Source organism: Mustela nigripes, chromosome 4 (assembly GCF_022355385.1).
Source record: "Mustela nigripes isolate SB6536 chromosome 4, MUSNIG.SB6536, whole genome shotgun sequence".
In the NCBI taxonomy this organism is placed as follows: Eukaryota; Metazoa; Chordata; class Mammalia; order Carnivora; family Mustelidae; genus Mustela; species Mustela nigripes.
This window is the reverse complement of record NC_081560.1, coordinates 5,064,077-5,079,713: the sequence shown is the minus strand read 5'-3', so window position 1 is coordinate 5,079,713 and position 15,637 is coordinate 5,064,077. Positions and strand designations below refer to the sequence as shown.

The 15,637-nt window shown below is 55.8% G+C and overlaps 1 protein-coding gene and 1 long non-coding RNA gene across 4 annotated transcripts in view; one reads left to right on the top strand and one right to left on the bottom strand.

Annotated features, from left to right (window-relative positions):
- The window catches only part of PRKAG2 (protein kinase AMP-activated non-catalytic subunit gamma 2), a 245,234-nt gene that overhangs the window by 219,248 nt on the left and 10,349 nt on the right, over nt 1-15,637 (bottom strand). The window lies entirely within an intron of this gene.
- On the top strand, nt 4,243-6,318 carry LOC132015552 (uncharacterized). 2 transcript variants are annotated; one of them, XR_009403722.1, is made up of 3 exons: nt 4,243-4,776; nt 5,110-5,301; nt 5,757-6,318. It is a non-coding gene; the product is annotated as an uncharacterized LOC132015552 (long non-coding RNA). The 2 variants fall into 2 exon arrangements; XR_009403723.1 differs by having other exon boundaries at nt 4,245-4,776; nt 5,143-5,301.

Sequence of the window (15,637 nt, the reverse complement as noted above, 5' to 3'; positions counted from 1 at the left end):
AGACTGTGCAGGTTCTGTGAATCACCACAGTTTGGGGCTAACTTATCCCACGATGCTGCCTCAGTTTCCCTGCAGGGTCAGGAACTTAGGACCCCTGAGGGAGATGGTATTTACAGACCAGGCAGGAGAGCATGTGTGTGTTTATCCGTGAGCAGACGTGTGTAGCTTTGCGTACACGTATTTATGTGGATGTCTGCGTAGCTGTCTGTACTGGTGTGTGTGTGTGTACACGTGCAGCTGCGTGTGCGTGTAGTTGTGCGTGTGGACACAAACGCGTGTCTCTGGAGCCGTGAGCCTTCTTCCAGTGAGCTTTGTAAAAGGAATCCCACTCTTGCAATCACCACAGGTTTCAGGAAATAGTATGTTCTAGCGCATTTTCCATATCTGCACTTTCCCAGAGTTCGATCTGCGGACGTTTCCGTGACTGTTCTGTGAAACGCGGTCATAGACCGGGAAGGCCCACCAGAGCCCGCAGCTGGGAACGGGATCCCGTTGTTTTGCAAGGGAACTTGTGTCTCCGTGACACATACCGGGTCCCTCCCTGCTTGCTAGACTGTTCTCTTGCAAAATCACCAGGGCTCCAGTGACAGAAGTGGGCATGGGGGTAAAACGTTGGGCAGAGGTTCCCATGGGCCAAGCTTGGGTCTGCGGGGCTGCCTGTGAGGGAAGAAGGGGTAGCCTGGTTATGGAATCTCGTAGGGAAAACGCTGGGACCTTGCCAGAAGATGGTCCCTCGGCTGGGGCCTCGGGCTCCCTGGTGTCGCGCTGGGCGGCGAAGCCGGGGACAGGCAGGAATATCCCTTCTCGGCAAAGCAAGGAAGGGGAGTCCCTGGGCCACTGGGGATTCCCCCCAGCCAAGGATCAGGTGGGGTTAACCAGTAGGGGCGGGGGCAGGGGGGCCGCCAGGGTGCAGACGAGGGTTAGGTGAGCTGGTCTGAGGTGACCTTGCCTCCACTGTCAGCTCTGTTCCTTTTTTCAAGCCATATCGTCACCGTGGGACGGTGGCCCCCTAGCGCCTCCCACCTGCCCACTGGGCAGGATCTAGTTTTTTTAGGCTCTTGAAGCCTGAGCAAGCTGCACCCCCTGGACTCAGACTTGGCCAACTCCATCCCTGTCCTGAGGCTCTGCCATCCTCTGAAGACACAGCTCCTCCAAAGTGACAGGGAGCTCGTCCGCTAAGCTGAATGGCAAAGGACGAACAGCACGCCCCATGAGGGCTGGCCTGGCCCTCTCCCCACCCCCAGCAGACCCATCTCCTGCCCCACATGGGAAGTCTTTTCAGGCAGCTTTCCTTCCAGACACAAGGCTTCCTCCCTCGGTGGCAGGCCAGGAGAGAAGGCGGTGCACCCCCTGATGTCACACTAGCAGGAACCCGCTAGGGCAGGTGACACTCCCGCAGGCCACTCACAAGCCCCCCAAATCCAACGGCTCCTCTCAGCCAGGTGTTAACCATTGACCAGCAGCCCACTGGCCCTCAGACCACGCTGTGAGGGCGGACCCTACCCCCCCCCCCATCCGGGGCCGCAGAGCCAAGCTGCAAAGGCCAGGCTTCCCAACACGACTTGGGAGCCCAGACCAGACGAAACCCTGGACAAACACCTTGTGCGTGTGGATCATCGCAAAATGTGAAAACAAAACTGAGCATCATAAACAACTTGAAGCTCCCACTCAGTGAGCACACATCATGTCCTGTGTCCTCCACACCCCTTCTCAGGTGAGGAAGGGGCGGCGGCTGGCGGGGCCGCAGGGGGCTGGCCCGGGCAGGCCCGGGGCCTGGCTGCCTGCTCCCACGACACTCTTCCCAGCAGCGTCTGCTCCTGAGTAAGAACTAATTACTGTTTAGGAAGTTGTCCATGATCCCTGATGGAAACGGCAGAGTTGAGCCACATCAAGGGAGAGGCGTGAGCACAGGCGCACACCACCGCCTTGGCATGCTCTTGGGCCTTGAGAGGCGAGCTGCTTAGGGAAAGGATTTCCTGACAAAGCATCTCTGGAGAAAGTTCTGGCGGTCAGAGGGCTCTCCCACCTTGCATGGCTTTCCTGGAACTCATCTGCTGGAGTCCGAGGGATCTCCAGACACCAGAGGATGGCTGGGGAAGCTCAGGGTCAAGGCAGTTTGACCTGCCTCAGTTTCTCCTCTGCCTAGAGGGCCAGGAGAGCCAAAGATAGAGGGTGAAGAGGGACACAAACCGTGCTGAACCCACGTCCTTGGGCGGCCAACCCAGGACCACACGGGGGCGAAGGGGGGGCTCCAAACCACAGACACGCATTCTCGCCCAGTCCCGGAAGCTGAGAGGCCCAACTCAGGGGTCGGCAGAGCTCCTCTGGGAACTGGAGGGAACAACCCTCCCTTGCCTCGTCCAGCCTCTGGTGGTGGCCAGCACTCTGTCTCTGCCCCCTCCTCTCTGTGTTCGTGTTTCCTCTTCTCAAAAGGACACAGTCCTACTGGGTGAGGCGCCCACCTCGTTATCACAACCCGTTCCATCCGCAATGACCTCAGTTCCAAATAAGGCCACAATCTGAGGTCCTTGGACATATCTTTTGTGGGGATGCAATTCGGCCCACGGCACCTGCTACTGCTGGGTGTGGCCAGTCTGGGGAACCCCACTATGGTCACAATCCAGTGTTCTGCCGCTTTCCAGAAAACAGTGTAGTGATCGCAAAAAGGGGCACCGCCGGGCTGAGGTGCCCAGCACAGGGACCCTGGGCCCCGGAGGGCAATCCACAGGCCCGACATAAGCGGTGCCAGAGAAGCTGAGACCCTTGGCGTTGCAGACCGAGGGGACCTGCATGCAGGCGGCTCAGTGGCTGCGGAATGAGGCAGGAGGATGCCACAGAAACAAGCTGCTGTCTACACCCGTCACTTTGAACAACTACCCGGGACCAGTGGGGTAAACCAGGCATGTCCAGGACAAACCAGGGACAGTCCCCTTGCCTAGGGAGTTTCTTGACTTTTTAACTGGAAGGCAGCCCGCAGGAAAACTCCTGGAAGAAGAGATTCAATGTGCTTGTCTATTTAAATTGCAAAATAACTGATAGAACACGCCAGTACTTCAACTTAGAAAGGGAAGAAATGAACACCAGGTGTAAGGCGATTTGTGCTATGCGCTGCCTCAAATAACCTGACATGCGGCCCATTCCCTCTCTTTCCGAGGTGGGAAAGGGAGGCTCAGAGAAGCAATCATCCTCCTGGGATACACCAGCCCAGCCTCAAGCCCGTGGAAGCATCCCGAGCCTGGATCTGGACGCAGGCGCTCCGATTCCAAACTTTTCCGGTTTCCCGAGCTCCTTCACACTCCCCCACCGCCACTGTCCCGTGTCCAGGACAAGTGCCCGTCCCTGCCCGCCCCTGCCTGCCCACCTTGCCAGGTTATCTGCCAGCGAACCACAGCAGGACACTCGGTGTCAACAGAAAAAGGACGCCCCCCCCCGCCCCCCATCGCTTCCCACAGAGGCTGACAATAATCTGGAAGCCACGTCTGACGACAGACGGTCAGAAGTCGTGGATGAGCCAGTTTCTCAGTCTCCAAGGCCATTGACCCCCCCACCTGCTTCCACCCCAAGAACTTGGTGGGGCTGCAGACCGGGGGCTCGAGTTCCCCCACAGGGAAGGCCAGGACTCCTGCAGAAAGCATTCTCTTCTGTCTGCCCGAATGCCTCATTCTAAGAAACAAATGACTTACGCTCTTTGTCCCAAGACAACCGTCATCTAGCAGATTTTTAATGGCCTCAGAGGGAAAAATCACAAAATAAACACACACTGAGCAAAGGGAAAAAACAAAACAAAACAAAACAAAAAAACAAAAAAAACCCCACACGAACTCAAAAGCGAAGGCCAGAGTTCAGCCTGGTTATGACAATCAGTTGTGAAAGGGCCAAGCCCACAACTTTCCGGAGCGGGAGTGTGTCTTCCTGCTGACATAATGCGCTTGGGCACTTGGCTGAGAACAAGTTTTCCCCGTTTGAGGCTGGCAAGTTTGGGGCCTCTGCAAACAAGTCCCTTCTGCTTTTGCCAAAGCTGGCTTCCCCTTTTCTGGAAACTGCTCCCCCATTCAGTGTTGGGGAGGGGGGCCGCCTCCGTCGCTGGCCGGGCTCTGGGACGTGCATCATAAACACACAGTTGAGTTGTGGGCGAGTTGTTTTTTTCTGATGTTGATGTTTCTCTCCAGAGTCAGCTACAAGTGGAAATTTCCGTATTCCTCTGTTCAGCAAAAATTACAGGCTTTGGTTTCATCATCACTGTCAAACCATTAACCATTAACCCCTGACACCCCGCGGAACCCTCAAGGAAATGGCCTGGGGCACATTCCTGGGGCTCTGGGCTGCTGACCAAGCTGGGAGGTCTCGGGGCCCAGGGTGGCCAGAGGTGGGTGCTTCTGGGAAGGAGCGCGAAAGCCTCACTTTCCACAGATCCTCCTCCATGCCTCGCGTCCAAGTGTCTTACTCTGTAACCACCTTCATCCCTGTCGCCTCGGAGACTTTCTCGCTCCTCGGGCTCCTTGGCTTCCCCGGGTGGACACGTGAAGAGGCCCAGGGCAGGGGCTGCTCTCCACTCCCCTCCGCGGAAGCCCAGGGGCTGCAGACACAGCACAGAGAAGCCTTCCAGTGAGCCCCACGTGGGGCAAGACCAAGACGGGAAGTCAGGCCTTGTCCACCCCCTGGCCTCTCCCCTCCCCCGTTTCTAGAATACCTGCCTCAACGCAAAAGGTCAAAAATACTGACCCCGAGTGGACACGTACCTCAGAACCCAGACACCCGCACAAAGCCCGCCTACTGGTAAGTGCCTAAAAAGACACTGGTGGGGGACTGGCCCCTGGGGGTGCAGCCTTAGGGGTGTTAAACCCCCCACCGCCCCGCCGCCCCCCCGCCGAGAACAGAAGCCTGCCACCCTGCACGGTCACCATCCCACTGTGGAGCTCAGGGTCAGTCCATCACTTGTCATGATGCATCAGGGTCCTGGAGGCCAGCTTGTGAGACGAAGGGCTCTGCCCCCCAGAGGGCAGGTCCATCCCAGAGCCCAGGAATGCCATCACCTTGAGCGCCCCTCCCCCACCGAAACAGGAGAGAAGTGGCTCAGATCTTGACCCCCACCCACCCGGCCCCTCCCAGAAAGCCAGGGCTCGGCTCTTCCTCTTCTCTCAGCATCCGCCAGCAGGAGGAGGGACACCCGCCCTCAGCTGGCACCCCAGGAAGGCACGGGCTGCCTACACCGCTCGCTCCAGCTCTGAACCAAGCTTAACTCCACCCTAGAGAGGGGACGGCTCCCTGAGCGACCCCGTGAGTCTCCGGAATCCGGTCTAGGTCAGTGTTCTGGGAATCCCTCTCAGAGCTCGCCTCCGGGAGATGTGACATGACAACTCTTTAAAAAATTCGGTGACGGTTGTGACAAGGTGGTTGGGGTTGGCCGCGTGTGGCTCCCCGTTCGCAGGCCTGCATGTGACCGTGTTGGGACGCACAGGGAGGGATGCAGCTCAGCCCTGCGGCAGGAGTTCAGAAAAAGGAAGAGAAACACTCGGTTGCAAGCAAAGGGGGGGGGGGGACCAAAATGCCAGGGTTGGCAACAAAATAATGTGCAGTTTCAAGTCTTAGCTGTATTTAAAAATGATTCTTAGATTCTTTTTTGTATGTCGGTTTCAACAATTTTATACAATGGATGGGCCAGATAGGAGGGTCGACTCGAAGATGATCATTTTTGAGGTTAAAACCACGGTCAAATATGGGATATTTAATTTGGATGAATCTCGTACAATCGACAGCTTCTCACTGCCGAGGACACGGGGCACGAAGACGACAAGGGATGAACATGATTCAAACCAAGACTTCCCTCCCAGTCCTGGCTCTTCCTGAGGACCCATCGCATCACTTCCGGCCCCAAAACCATGACAGAATCCAGGCCCCCTCATGTCACAGCCACGGAAACTGAAGCCTCGAGGCCAGGCCCAGCCAGCCACCTGAGGACACGCCGACAATCAGCCACAAACCCAAAGGCAAAATCCACTTCTTTTACCCCAGCTCCCTTTTCCTTGTACAATGTCACCATGCCTGCCCAGGTCCGGTCACAAAGTCCTCCTGTCCCTCTGGCCACTGTCATTTATTCCTCTAAATGTCATATTTAAAATATGGGAGCCGGGGCGCCTGGGTGGCTCAGTGGGTTAAGCCACTGCCTTCGGCTCAGGTCATGATCTCAGAGTCCTGGGATCGAGTCCCGCATCGGGCTCTCTGCTCAGCAGGGAGCCTGCTTCCCTCTCTCTCTCTCTGCCTGCCTCTCCATCTACTTGTGATTTCTCTCTGTCAAATAAATAAATAAAATCTTTAAAAAATAAAAATAAAAATTAAAAAATAAATAAATAAATAAATAAATAAAATATGGGAGCCTGGGTGGCTCAGTCGGTTAAGCGTCTGCCATCGGCTCAGGTCATGATGCCAGCATTCTGGGATGGAGCCCGCATCGGGCTCCCTGCTCAGCGGGAAGCCTGCTTCTCCCTCTGCCTCTACCTGCTGCTGTGCCATCCCTCTCACTGTCTCTGTCAAATTAATAAATAAAATCTTAAAATAATAAAATAAAATAAACTGAACCTCCAAGCAGTTTGATTCAACTTACAAACTCCAGAAAACTGAACTTGCACATTCTCTGTCTCCTGATCTATGTCCCTTTGTCTGTATGTACAGGACTCCCTTGACCACTATCTACACACAACACACACACACGTGCGTACACATGACCGTCTAGTGCCCAGGAAGGGCCCGTGGCCGTGTCGCCAGCTGCGAGGCTGAGGGTGACATGGGCCTCTACCTCTTCTAGGGCTGTGTGAGGCTTGGGGCCAGAGAGCCCGTGCCTGGAGAGCAGCCCTTCCCGAGCGCCTGTGTGCGTCCCCCGGCTTGAGGGAGAGATGAGCACACAGAAGCCCAAGGAACCAGGGGACAAGCCGGGGCATGCTGCGAGAAAGGACAGAGTTCCAACAGGGGACAGCCTCTCTGCCTAGCTAGAGGTGGCTGTGGGCCCTATTCTTCCTGGGCTGAGACTGGGCACAGGGATCCCAGCCACCTGACTGCACATACCCCACCCCCCACCCCCTCCGTCCATGCACCCCACCATCCACACCCCACTGTCTACACCCCAGGGTCAACACTCTACCATCCAAAGAGGCAGCAGGAAGGTCGGTGCATGTGGGATGTGCCGTCAAGGGGGAGGGAGGGAGGGAGGTGGTTAGAAGAGGGAAGGCAGAAATCAAAAGGACCAGGGACGGCGCCCAGCTCACACCCCCACCTGGCAAACGGCCCCATGGAGATTTGTTTGTTTGCTTGCTTAATTAGAATTTATCAAAAAAAAAAAAAAGAAGAAGAAGAAGAAGAAAAAAGAAATTTATCGAGTCCCGATGATACTTATTTATAGCCTGTCTTCACTTTACCAAAAGCATGCTGCAATGCAGTAGGACACGGCGTCTTATAAGCAGGACTACAGCAGCCGCAGCACAACCATGTGGGGCAGGTCTGGGCAATGCCGTGCTCAGAGCTGTGAGTCGTGGCTGGGCAGATACGAGCCACACATTTGCTCTCAGCGCGTCTCCAACATCACAACCAACAAACGAAGAAGGTACTTTCATAATGATAATTGATTCAAGCTTGCTGCCTGCCAGGCATTCATGGGATGTCATTTTATCCTCAAAACAGCCCTCAGGGGGGCATTCTTCTTGCTGGTTTACAAAGGAAGCAACTTAGACACAGCAGTGCCAAGGGGCTCATCTAGGTTGAGATACAGCAGGTGGGAAACCCAGGTCCCCAGATCTCCTCCTCATCGTGATCTTTCCAAGACCTGTAGTCTAAGGAAGGGCCCTTGGGAAATGCCCAAGTGACAGGCTAACACTGATCCTGTGATCTTTGCAGCTCCTGGGCAGGCATTTCTAGAACCTTCTGTGTACCTCCCCTCATCCCCCATTGAGAAGAAATCTCAACAGGGAAAGATTTTGGAGGTAACCACACCTGCTTTAAATGCTGGCTTTGTTTCTCACCCGCTGTGTCTCAAGGACGAATCATCGCGTCTCTCTGACCCTCAGCTTCCCCAGTTGGGAAAGTGGAGGCAGTAACAGGAACCTGACAAAGAGTTAAGTGATGAAATACGTGGTAGGGGCCGTCAAAGTGCCGCATAACCACGTACCTCACGTTTTCATTCGAAGGTGACCTGTCGGTCAGAGGCACTAGCAGACAAACCCCCGGCACCAGGGCCCGTGTCCCCACAGGAACCTGGCTGCCCGGTGCCTCTCGGCGGGTGTGGTCCACAAGGCAGGGGAATTGGGTCAGAAGGCAGGTTTTTCAAGCCTGGCGAAACCCAGCTCCGAAGAAACAAAACCAAGGATGAGAAGAGATCCAGGGCCGGGAGAGGGAAGAAAATGAAAAAGTGAAAAAGAAACACAAAGGAGGAGAGAACATAGAGCAGAGCCGGGGGAAGGGGAGCCCATGACAAGGGAAACCACCGGAGGCAGCCCGAGGCCCGAGCGTCCGCCTGCGGCCGGCAGCGGCACTCACAAGGGCAGCCTCTCACGGATCCAAGACACAACCTGTGTCACTCGTGGAAAGCAGCGTTGGGGAAAACCCTGCGACCTGCCGATTCTCAAGTAGCCAAGGAGCGGTCACGGCTGTGGTCACTGCTGTAAAGGGTGTTTGCTGAGGACGAAGAGAGGTCAGAGGCAGAGCCGCGAAGGGGAGTCAGGCCCACCCTGCGCGGAGAGGAGAGGCCGGGGAAGGACAGCACCGCACACAAGAGGACAGGACGGGTCGCTTTCTTTGCACAGGTGGCACTCAGGACGTGTCTTCTCGGCCAGCAGCTGGCCCCCTGCTTCAGACCACTGAGGCACACGGGCTCGGCGCTGCGGGCCGCCTGCTGTGGAGAAGCTGTGCCCTGGGGGTCCCGCCGGCGGCCTAAAGAAAGCCTTCGGACTCCTTCACCCAGTCAGCCTACAACAGGGGTTGGAGGTAAACGCCCTCATCCCTCCACATGTGTCTTCAGGGTACACTTTGTCTCCCAGACCCTGGGGCTGTGGGGCTCAGGTGCCAGCCGGGGCCTGGAGCCTGGCCTCCGTGTGCCTCCCTTCCCACCTGTAGAATGGGGACAGTAATAGCACTGACTCACTTGGCTGACGTGAGCGGAGGCCCGTGCGCGCTCGGGGATGCGGGCTCAGAGAGGACGAGCTAGTTCTCTGAGCCACTGTTCCTCTTCCTTCCTCTGAGGCTGACTGTGAGAATCGTTTGAGCCAAATGCCTCCCAGATGGCTCAGCACAGGGCAGACGTGACCGCTCCTTCCACTCTGGATGCGAAGGAATGGGACAGAGGAGACACAGGCTGGCTGGCCTGGCCCTTCGGCTGTCCCGGAGGCAGTCCCGTGTCTGGATGCACCTCCCACGGCCCTGCCAGGAACGAAGGGCTTGTTCCCACAGGCTGGTGGACCTCAGTTGCCTGCCCCTCGTGAGGGGGGTCCAGCCTGAGGAGACCACTGTGCCCAGGCCCTGGACAGCCCTGATCTGATGAATGACTAACTCTGCACCCCTTTGAAGCATCTGCTCCCTCCTCCCTTTGTGCTGATCCCCATGGCTGAGTCCACTCATCCCGGAGCCCAGCCAGGACACGTGAGGGACCAGAGAGACCAAGGGAACGTCAGTTCCACTGATGCGTCCAGCTGCAGGGGAAGAGGCACCCTCTCCCGGCACGACTCCGGCCGCCCCCGGCCTCCGTCACTCCAGGGGCATCTTCAAGAGCTCTCAGATCACAGACACGGAGAGCAGCAGAGTCGTCTGACGAGTGGCTGGAGGCAGGCCAGGCCTCTCCCATCCGTCACAGGACAGATGCAGAAAAAGCGGGCCCCTGAGGCTTCTGCAGGGAGAGGACAGCGGGTCTGTGGGCAGCGTCACTGAGCCGCCCAGGGCCACGGACTTGGGGGACGGGGACAGCTGGGCCGTTCCTGAGCGGCCCCCCATAGGGACTGGTGGTGGCCGCGGCACTACCGAGTCACAGTCCTCCCCGCCTTCCCTTGCTCTCAACAGAAGCCCTGCGTGTGGAAAAGGGGGTGACCCAGAGAAGCCCCCTTAGACATGTGTGATTCTCTAAAGAAAGGAGCCACGGGGGCAGGACCCGGTCGTGGTCTTCGGTGGACAGGCAGGGCCCCTTCGCGGCTCACAGAAGCTTGACCTGCAGCCAGAGCTGCTGGGAAGGGCGTTCCAGGGTGACCTGCCCAGAGGCTGGGACGTCACCCTCCTATCCCCGCGTGCTTGAGGCTCTGTGCCCAGAAGCGGGTCTGTAGTTGGCACCAGCACCCAGAGCTGCCCTTGGCTTTGTCGGAGGCGAGGGGCTTGTGACCCTTCCCGCATCTCCCTCCCACTCACTCAGGCACCCACCGGTTGGAAGCCCTCATGGAGAGGGAGTCCTCGCTTATTCAGTGGGATCCCCTGGGGCCCCTCCCGTCTGCCCTGCCGGCCTGCTCGGGGCCGTGGGAGGAAGGCATCCTCCTGGCCTCCCAAACTGACCCCACTGGACCCGCCTGTTCCAGGCAAGAACTATCTGCGAACGCCCCAGGGGGTTCATGCACATCTCCGTCAGGGACCAAAATGGGTGATGAATGACAGCCCTGTGCCCCTTAGACAGAAGTCATCGGTGGTATCAGAGGGACATCTCCACATACAGGACTTGCACAAGTCAGCAGAGCTGGCAGACGGATGTGGGATTGGAGTTGGACCCTCCTTCCCCCACGTGGCCGGACATTCCTTCCACCAGTGGCCCTGGGCCCGGCCTCCTGGGGCTGCGGGCTGGGAGGCACAGCAGGCAGTTTGGCAGGTATCACAAATCGGGGAATGCTAGACCTGGGCAGGGGGGCGCTTCCAGTTCCTATCAAGGCTCTATCTCCCCATCAAATCCTTCCTCCTTAAGAACCAGCCGTGAGGCTCCCTGGCCCAGCGACGCACACCCGGCAGCTTTGCAGAAAGGCTTGGGGAGCCAGGAGGGCAAAAACACAGGTTGCCAAGCACCCCCCCCCCCCCCCCCCGCCGACTTTGTTCTTTGTGACAAAGATAAGCGGAGCTTGCTACACACACTGACCCTCCCATTCCGCTCCCCGCCTGCACGTCCACTAGGTTCCTCCCTCCCCACAGCCTTCTCACCCCGGCCCCGGCTCTGCCACCATCTCTCCTCCATTCGCTCCTCGGAGTGTGTTCTGGGCTATTCCTATACCAGCAGGAGATAAGAAACAGAAGCAACACAGAGACTGTCCCCGAGAGTCACACACAGTGCCTGGGGCCTCAGGACGGGTTGGGGGGCAGGAGGTGTCGGTCTCCCCTCATGGGGTGGGGGGTGACTGGAAGACACAAGGCAGAGCGCAATCCACCCCCACCCCCGAGGACTAGAGGGGATAGGACATGGGGGGCCTAGTGCTCCCCCAAAGCTCCATAACACTCTCTGGAGTCAAGACGCAAAATCCCCAGGAAAGCCCTACTGAATGGCAAATGCCCCACGGGGCCGAGGGCAAACACCAGGTACACCAGTAGACCAATCGCCCTCGAGACTCCACTGTCCGCACCCACCGGAGCGCTCACACCCCCAGAGCTCACCGGCCTGTCTCTGTGCAGAGTGACTCTGTGGGCCCTGTGGGCTCTGGGGCACAAAGAGGCAGAGGCAGGCAGGTGTGGGGTTCGGCTCCCAGGCGGAGCCTGCCTGGGTCTGCTGTGGGGGAAGGGGGCACCCCCAGGTTCTCCACAGCCCCACCCAGACTCGGCCCTCCAGTTCTCGCCAGAGGCCATGTCTAACTGTGTCCTCAGCCCCGGGACTCACAAGGGGTTCACATGGCTTTGGCCCTGGGTTCAGGCCCTGAGGACTATCTACTTGTAAATGAGGAAATCTGCAAAACAGTTCTGTAAATGTATTTAGCCAAAACACTGCATAGGATAAAAGTTCTCATCTTAATTTATAATTAAGAATCCCGACCTTTGAAAAGAATAACATCATCTTAACTAGAGTGGGATGGTGGTAAGCTACATTCTTAGGGAGATCTTTCCCAGGGGCCCCTTTACAGGGGAGTGGAAACCAACATTCCCAGGCCACCACCTTCCTGCTCCCCCCAATCTCATTTCCGTCTCCCCCAAGCCCTGTGCAGTGGGGATCCTTACCCACCTCCGACAGGTGAGGAGACTGAGGCTCAGCAAACACGGGAAACTGCCCAGAGACACGGAGCCAAGAGTGACACGAGTACACAGCAACGCTGGCCGGTGATGCCCAGACTTACCCCCGCAGCAGACCACTCTTCTGCAGAGCACAGGACACCCAGCACATCCTCCCTGCTCTGGCGAGGGACCCTGTTCTAGAGATGCTCACACAAATGACAGCTGGGTCCTCATCGGCTCTGGGTGGGTGGGGGGCTGCTCTCCCCTCCTATGGCTGCAGGGGCTGGCGTCCTGTCCCTCCCCACTGTCGCTCCATGTCGGAGGTCAGTGAAGGTGCTAGATCGGTTTCTAAGCAAACGATTATCATGCCGCCTAAAATACCCCATCACATTAATGATGGTCCTACTAGTCCATTAGCCTAAGCAAAAGCCCAAATAACTTTCTTACACAGGAGACAGGAAAAAACAAAAAACCACTAATATAATAATGTTCCTTAAATTTCCTCTTTTACTGAACCAACAAAACATGGTATGCCTGAAAATTATTTTTTCATAAGATTTGTAGACAATGGGGGGCTTATCCAGGTTTTTCAAAATTAGTTCGCAGAGTGGGGCGCCTAGGTGGCTCGGTGGGTTGAGCCACTGCCTTCGGCTTGGGTCGTGATCCCGGGGTCCTGGGATCGAGTCCCACATCGGGCTCCCTGCTCAGCAGGGAGCCTGCTTCCCCCTCTCTCTCTGCCTGCCTCTCTGCCTACTTGTGATCTCTGTCTGTCAAATAAATAAATAAATTCTTAAAAAAAAAATTAGTTCGCAGAGTTAACGAAGGATTTAGATTCTCAAAGAATATCTGTATTTTCTTCCTTCCTCCAGTGAGTTGGGCTTCTGCCTTTCCGCACCATCATCATTAACAGAATCCGCCGTGTGCGGGAAGGTTTCCCGGGGCAAGGACATGAAAGGTGTAGACGCAGCCTATCCTCGAGGAGCACATGGCCTCATGAAGGAGACAGAAGTCCGGCCGCCCTTGCTGCAACCTGGGACAAGGCTGAGGGGCCATCCCAGTTCCAGAATGTTCCAGTGCATCCGCAGAGACCTAATTTTTAGGGGAAGGTGACAAAGATCATGAGAGGGAGCCCACCATTAAACAAGGACTATCACCAACCAGGTCCATTTGACCTGACGTAGTTGTACTATGTTTATTACTTCGCTACGGTAGTAAATTCTATGTAAGTAGGCCAAGCCTAGAGAGCTTCGCGTTGAGCCTTTCCTGGAAGCGGGTGTTGGTGCATCCAGAGCAGGAGGCAGCCGGAGGCAGAGCGGACAGACGGCAAGCCTGCAGCCAGGGAGCTCGCTCTGGAAGGACTATATGCTCACTCGCCGCCGCCCACAGCCTTGGTTTTGAGCCACTGAGAACAGAACTGCTTTGGATTTGTTTTCAGCTCTAACGCGAGGTGTGGGCATCTCTGGCAGAGAGCAGATGGGACCGGGGCTCCCCAGAAGCCTTCCCTGCCCTGTGGCCGTGGATGCTGCCTGCCCCGCGTTCCTCCAGGAGAAAACCCTTGTCCTCCCTGCCTTGCCCTTGGCCAACCCTGTAACCCTAGGCCAGTCCCTTCGCCCCTCCAGGCTGCCTCCTCACGATGAGGGGTCCCGAGTGAGCCCCCACCTTCTCTGGCATGTGGCGGGGAAGTCACGCGGCGGAGTATTCCCTTGGACCGGTTTGGTACTGCTGCCCAGCGTCCCCTCTCTGTGAGCTGAGAATATCCTATTACCTGGGCCCCACACTCATTTCGGAACCTCAAACTACACTTAACGAGCAAAGAAGAGAAAAGTGACAAGAGAAGGAGCTTTTCTGTTCCCCTGGCGCTGGCCTCGCCCCAGGAGCACATGGCATCTCTGACGCTGGCCCATCCCCGGTGAGGAAGCAGAAGGCTGGGTGGCACCATCGAGCGCCTGCTGTTGGAAGGAGCCCCGCTCCATGGCTCCTGCCTTGTTCACAGCCCCTCGAGGCCCCCCGTCCCTCAGGAAGCACCACTTGCCTGCTCTCGTGGTGACTGAGCCCCATGGAGATGCAGCCTGCGACCCTCTTCTGTAGTCTCAGAATATAAGAATTAGGCAGGGTCCCCTGGGTGGTCCAGTCATTTGAGCGTCTGACCCTTGGTTTTGGTTCAGGTCATGATCTCAGGGTCGTGGGATCGAGCCCCGTGTCAGGCTCCACGCTCAGTGAGGAGTCTGCTTGTTCCTCTCCCTGGGCTCTTCCCCACCACTCGCACCCAGATCTTTTTCCATCTCTCATTCTCTCTAAAATAAAAATTATGTGTATACAGTATATGTTATATATATTTCTAGATGTTATATCAAAATAGGTATGTATTAATTATATAACATTAGTCGTTAAATAACATTACTATGTCACATATAAACCTATTTAAGATGTCACTGTATTAATTATTACACATTATAATTGAGTAATGTGTTATAGGTTACATTGATCTATAGCTATGGTTTTTTTTAAAGATTTTATTCCTTTATTTGACAAAGAGAGAGAGATCACAGGTAGCCCGAGTGGGAGGCAGAGAGAGAGGGGAGGAAGCAGGCTCCCTGCTGAACAGAGAACCAGACGCAGGGTTCGATCACTGGACCCTGAGATCATGACCCGAGCCGAAGGCAGAGGCTTAACCCACTGACCACCTAGGTGCCATACCTAAGTTTTAATATATATTTATGTAACAATGTAATCAACACATTCATTATATATAATACTAATTATTATACATATTGTATGTATTTGAGAAAGAGTAAATGTGTATTGTTTTAAGTCACTATGTTTTTGGGGTGTTCTGGTAACTGACAGCAAAGGTGAACTGAATGGTGACGGATGTTTGAGGCTCCCCTGCAGACTCCAAGCCTTGTCAGGGGAGGGTCCAAGCTGTCCTCTCTGAGCCGTGCAAAGTGCCTGGCACACAGCAGGCCTTTGAGAAGGGTCTGCTAACTTTGTAGGAAAAGCCTCTGCAGCTGTGTGGCCAAAGACCCAGCACAGGATTCCCCATTCCTGGTTTAGTGCTCATACTAAGATTCTGTTAATTAAAGAGTAAATGAGAAAGAACTAAAGAATAAGACCGATGAAATTATACAAGGCAAGTTATTTATTTTTGAGATGAGAAGATAAAGAATTGCTTTCAATGACCTTCATTAAAGAATGCGGTAGCCACGTCAGGAGAAGAGACCTAGTCAAGCCCAAGGGCAAACCGCTGAAAGGCAGCAGCCCAGACCAGGGGTTCTGTCTTTTGTGTGGGTTGCCTCCTGCCCTCACACTGCCTGGACTGGACACGGGACATCAGAAGCCAGGGCTGGGGTGCAGCCAAGCACAGACATCAGAAACCCAATTAAAACACAGCCGAGAGTTTTCTAGGTGAGTTGAGCTGGAACAGTTGTGGGCCACGGACAGCCTACGTTCCTTCTCTGTGGTGAGGCTAGGAACACTGCTAGTAAGAGTAAAGCTA